Source organism: Pararge aegeria, chromosome 16 (genome assembly GCF_905163445.1).
Source record: "Pararge aegeria chromosome 16, ilParAegt1.1, whole genome shotgun sequence".
NCBI lineage: Eukaryota > Metazoa > Arthropoda > Insecta > Lepidoptera > Nymphalidae > Pararge > Pararge aegeria.
Genome location: NC_053195.1, coordinates 1,787,029 through 1,792,392, shown reverse-complemented (window position 1 = coordinate 1,792,392; position 5,364 = coordinate 1,787,029). Strand labels below are relative to the sequence as shown.

At 35.2% G+C, this 5,364-nt stretch overlaps 1 non-coding gene across 1 annotated transcript; it reads right to left on the bottom strand.

The window, feature by feature from the left end:
• Nucleotides 1-215: 215 nt before the first annotated feature.
• Nucleotides 216-286, bottom strand: Trnag-ccc. The gene has a single exon. It is a non-coding gene; the product is annotated as a tRNA-Gly (tRNA).
• Nucleotides 287-5,364: the final 5,078 nt, after the last annotated feature.

Below are 5,364 nucleotides of genomic sequence, written 5' to 3'. Positions count from 1 at the left end.
TGATTGCTTAGTTAGGGTGTGAGTTAATGACAAACAAACATACAAACTTTTGCAACTTTTTACAATATTAGTTAGGATGTTTAGTTGCCAAATTTACCAAACTTTGATAATTCCAAGGTTACCGTGAACAACTTGTTCTTCATGATTAAAAATTGATTAAATTATAAGCTGAATTAAAAAAAAAACTAAAAGTGACTAAATAATAAAAAGTTAGTTGCACTGCCCGGGAATCGAACCCGGGTCGCAAGAATGGGAATCTTGCATGATACCACTACACCAGCAGTGCGGTGGTTAGTTTAATCGAATAGTTGTACCTACTTACTGATACTGACTGCGTCATACAAGCCCCATTGTGTATTTTGATGCCCATTTTTGTTAGTTTCGCTCTAAATTAGCTCCAAATTTAGTTAACAGAAGGGACAATGACCGTGTTTTTGATATTTATGAGGCTCGGGTGTTAAAGAATAAAGAAAATAGCATTGTGTGCATTATAAACCAATCGAGATTTTATATCTTATATTTTTAAACGAGCAATTCTTGTATATATATAATTGGAATCTCGGAATCGGCTCCAACGATTTTCATGAAATTTAGTATACAGGGGGTTTCGGGGGCGATAAATCGATCTAGCTAGGATTCATTTTTAGAAAATGTCATGTCATTTGTGTTTTCCGGTAATAACCGATTTGGTGCAACGAAGTTGCACGGGTCAGCTAGATTTTATTATATTTGTATGTTTTACTGAACCCCGACGCAAAAAGCGGGATATGAAAACGATCAAAGTTTAAATATATAAACATACTAAGACAGAATCAAAGTCTATTCAAGCCAACTTCTAAATTTAAGAAAATGCAATATTTTGAAGTAAGATAGTAAGAATAAACTTGCAGTGCAATTTACTTGGTTACATAAAGTTAATAATTCGTTCAAACTAAATTGCATACAATTTTACAATAAACTAACCGTTGACATCTTGGAGATGTCTTTTAAAAAAGTTGAAAAGTCAAAGTGCATATAACGTAAGCTTAAAGAAAAGTCATATTATACAGATAAACACCCAAATACTGAAAAAACTTCATGTTCATCACACATAATTTTTCTAGTTGTGGGTATCGAGCCCACTACAGCCTTTGACTCCGAAAGCAGGGTCGCCGTCAAATATGGGCAAACCCTCCCTTTAGGCCTTCAGTCCTGTGGACTGTTGTTATATGGCTGACTACAGGGCACGGGTCTCCCCCCACAATGAGAAGGGTTTGGGCCGTAGTCCACGCTGGCGCAGTGCGGATTGGTGAACTTCATACGCCTTTGAAACCATTATGGAGAGCTTTTAGGCATGCAGGTTTCCTCACGATGTTTTTCCTTCATTCTAAAAGCAAGTGATATTTTAATTTCTTAAAACGCACATAACTTAGAAAAGTTAGAAGTGCGTGCTGGGAATTGAGCTCGTCCCCCTGATATTGAAGCCGAAATCCTTACCACTTGGCTATCACCGCTTATTATTGATGATAAATAAATAAATATACTTCGACAATACACACATCGCCATCTAGCACCAAAGTAAGCGTAACTTGTGTTATGGATACTAAAAAGACTGATAAATACTTTTTATGAATATACAGATGAACATCTAACACTGAACAACATCCATGTACATCACACAAACATTTTCCCGTTGTAGGAATCAATCCCGCGGCCTTGGACTTAGAAAGCAGGGTCGCTGCGCACTGCGCCAATCGGCCGACAAACTAAGGTACTATTATTTAATTTATCAGATCAATGGAATGATTCGCATTTAACTCCTACCTGAACAGGCTCTAGTATTCGTAAGGAAATACAACGAATAACAAACATTGGGAATAAATCAACACCCAACAACCGTTTCATGTTGGCCTGTAAAATACCAATAATTCTGCTACGCTTTGATTGTATAGATGTGGCCAACTATGCCCCACTGACTCTCTCAAGCAGGCGTTTACTTGCGTTGCGCTCGAATATCGATGAGGTATGAAACATTATTTTGACACTTGTGCCCGCGTTAGGTTTGAGTTTTTTTTTATATAGACGAGCGCTTGACTGCTATCACACCTTGCCACGTTTGCCTAGAAGATGCCTATTCACTCTTGATTTGAAGGTTGGGTACCTTATTTATAAAAAGAAGATTTCTTGTATGTTCACAGAAACGCAATTTCATCTTTATTTCAACTATCCATTGAAGGGAGTATTATAAACATTATTATCTATATATATAAAAGAGAAAGTGTGTGGGTATGTTCCGTATAGGCTCCGAAACGGCTGGACCGATTTCAATGAAACTTTCAGGGAATCTCCGGATTGACCTGGCGAGTAATCCTATTAAGTTTGGTGACGATCGGAGCACTCCTATTTTTGAACTGTCAAATACAGCTTTTAATAAAATAAAGCAAAATCTAGCCCGGCGAAGCGGGCTGGGTACGCTATTATATAATATATATAATAATGTTCCGTCTTCCCCGATACATATATATTATATAGGTATCGGGGAAGACGGAAGCCGGAAGGGAATTTAGGAACGAGAAAGCAAAACTCTTTGTACGGGTCCGAGGGATTTACACAACTACGTAACGCTGCAGATCCTTACGTTGCCTTGCTGTTCGGTGGTAGAAAAGTTGAGATAGAACCAAATGAGCACACTCTTCGAAATATATCTTGTAGAATACCGAAAGACAGGCAAATTTGCGTCCACTAACTATTGCCTTGTCACCGATGAGTCTCCTAGCTCGGCGATCCAACGAATCCAAAGCATCAAGCTGGTACTTAGCAGAGCCATCCCATAAATGGCTGCAGTACATGCACGACCGTACTTGAGCTTAGTACAAGTCTACTGACTCTCACAAGCAAGCGTTTACTTTCGTTCAAATATCGATAAGGTATGCATCTTTATTTTGCTACTTGTGCCCGCGTTAAATATGGGTGTTATCATATTGATAAGAAATATTAGTCGTTGCCCACGACATAGATATTTGAATGCTTGGATATTTTGATGTGTATGTCTATGCTATTACCTTACCTCGGAACTACCACAACGCAAAAAAACATGCCGATCTTTTGCTCAGTGAAAAATAAAAAAAAAACAAATCTAATAAGGGAACAGACCGTATACTTTTTTAATATTAAAATAGGCTATGTACTATCTCAGACTAAGTATCTATATCTGTGCTAAATTTTATCCAGATCTTGGCATATCAGATACAAACTTTTGTAATTATACTACCTATTAGCATTATGAATTTCCTTATAAACGCGCTAATTATATTGCACTAAAATATGTTTTAAAATTTCAAAGGCATTGCATGAGATTTGTGATTCAATAATACATATTCAACTGTTTCAGCTTCACTAAATATAAAAAAATAGCAACAAAAAACCCAACTTCTAATATAAATGTTATAACAACAAAGTATTTATTTATTTCATTGAGAATTTGGGTTACAGGTCTTGAATGTTATAGTTAGCTCTTAACTAAGTTCCGCTAAACTAATTAAAAAGGGCAAGCCATTAAAAAAATTACCGTTTAATTAAATGTTAACTTGTTGTATACCAACAATTTGGCAAATTAAAATAATAAATATTATTATTTGTGTTTATTGGAAAAACTTGGTAATATCTATTGAACTGAGCATTATGAATATTCACAAGTATGTTATTGACCATTCTTTAATCCTTTGAATGCAAAATATTGCCATTAAGTATCCTTTAATGAGAGCCTAGCCCTTCTGTTTGTGCAAGACTGGACTGAACTGTCTGGATAAATGGGTCTTTTTGCACTATTTTAATTACTAAGTACCCTCTATAGAAATTGCCTTATGATTGTGTGTCCTAGACGATGAGCGGCAGTGATTTAACTTTTTTTTTTTACCATATCAATATTATATAAAAACGGATCCGAAAAAATAATAATAATGATATTATTATTATTTAACGGATCTTTTTTTATATAATATTGATTTAGTACACGTTATAATTATAATTTTTATTTCTGTATACTTATTGCATGTAAAATTATGCCTTTTCCTTATCGGTATATCCAACATGTAACGGAATAAGGAGAAAATATTGAACATCGAATTTTTATTTATTTTTATTTGTTTCTTCATTTAGGTATAGTAAATAATGAAGTTCGTTTTTAATTTCATAAATTCCCATACAAACACAAGATCCTGAGTTTAATTCCCGCAAATTTAGAAAGTTATTTGATCAGATCGTGTAATGGTTAGTGGAATATATGAGCAATACTTCTTATTTCAGTCTTTAAGACACTTTACAGTTTTGTACTGTTACTATGCCTATTGTACTGTACAGCACCAATTTTTTTTTGGATAACACAATGTATTTGACCAATTTTCCATATTTCCTGTGTCTGTGCATCGAGGCATTATCTGTAGGTAAAATCGCTTAAGCTTGTAACTCAAATAACATGATCTAATAAAAAGTTGATAAGTAAATTACAAAATTGTAAGTGACAAGGTGCATGATTTATGCCTCAATTCCGTGATTTATATCATATCGTATTTTAGGTTATTTCAACCACAGGTTATTCAGTCACAGTCACAAAGCATGCGTAAATGCAGTGTGCTGCAAGACATTGGTGAGAGACAATTTTTTCTAAACAAGCTCGTAATAACATATGGGATGAACTCCTCATAAAAAGAGTTCTAAGTTTTAATAAAAATCTAGCTATTCGACAATCGATCTTCTGATTTACGACCATGGAGAAATATAATTTAGGATGGATCGAAACATTTTTATAATCGTTTTGTCTGTTTGCATGCATTCCGGCCAAAATTTAAAAGCGCTGAATTGTGAGGCATGTGATGCGAGGCATGCGTTGCGAGGCAAACGCTGCGTGGTAAAATACGTAAGAGGAATTAATGAAACAAATGGCAATACGCTTAAGCTTATATCTCGGACACCTAAATCCAATAATGGGTCTAGATCATGTTGACAAGTAAATTGCTAAATTGTAACTGTCGCGGTCCAAGTCTTGATTTATCCCCCGATCCCCTGATTTACGACCGTGAACCGTATCTTTTGGATCATTAAAACATTTTTAGCATAACACCCCCGAGTTAATTTGAATGAAAATCGTAATAGTTTCAGAGACGGTAACAGAATTAACTACGTTACAGATCAATTAAAAAAACTTTGTTTTTTTTTTTCGTTTAACCAGAAAATGCGGTGTTGGTAATTCAATTTACTTTCCATTATCGTTTTCGCGAACGAGTCGCAGGGAGCCGTTGGGCACACGATTATATTTGGAAATCCCTACAAAAGACCTATGACCAGCAGTGAACGTCCATTGGTCATAATGATGATTAAATAGGTTAT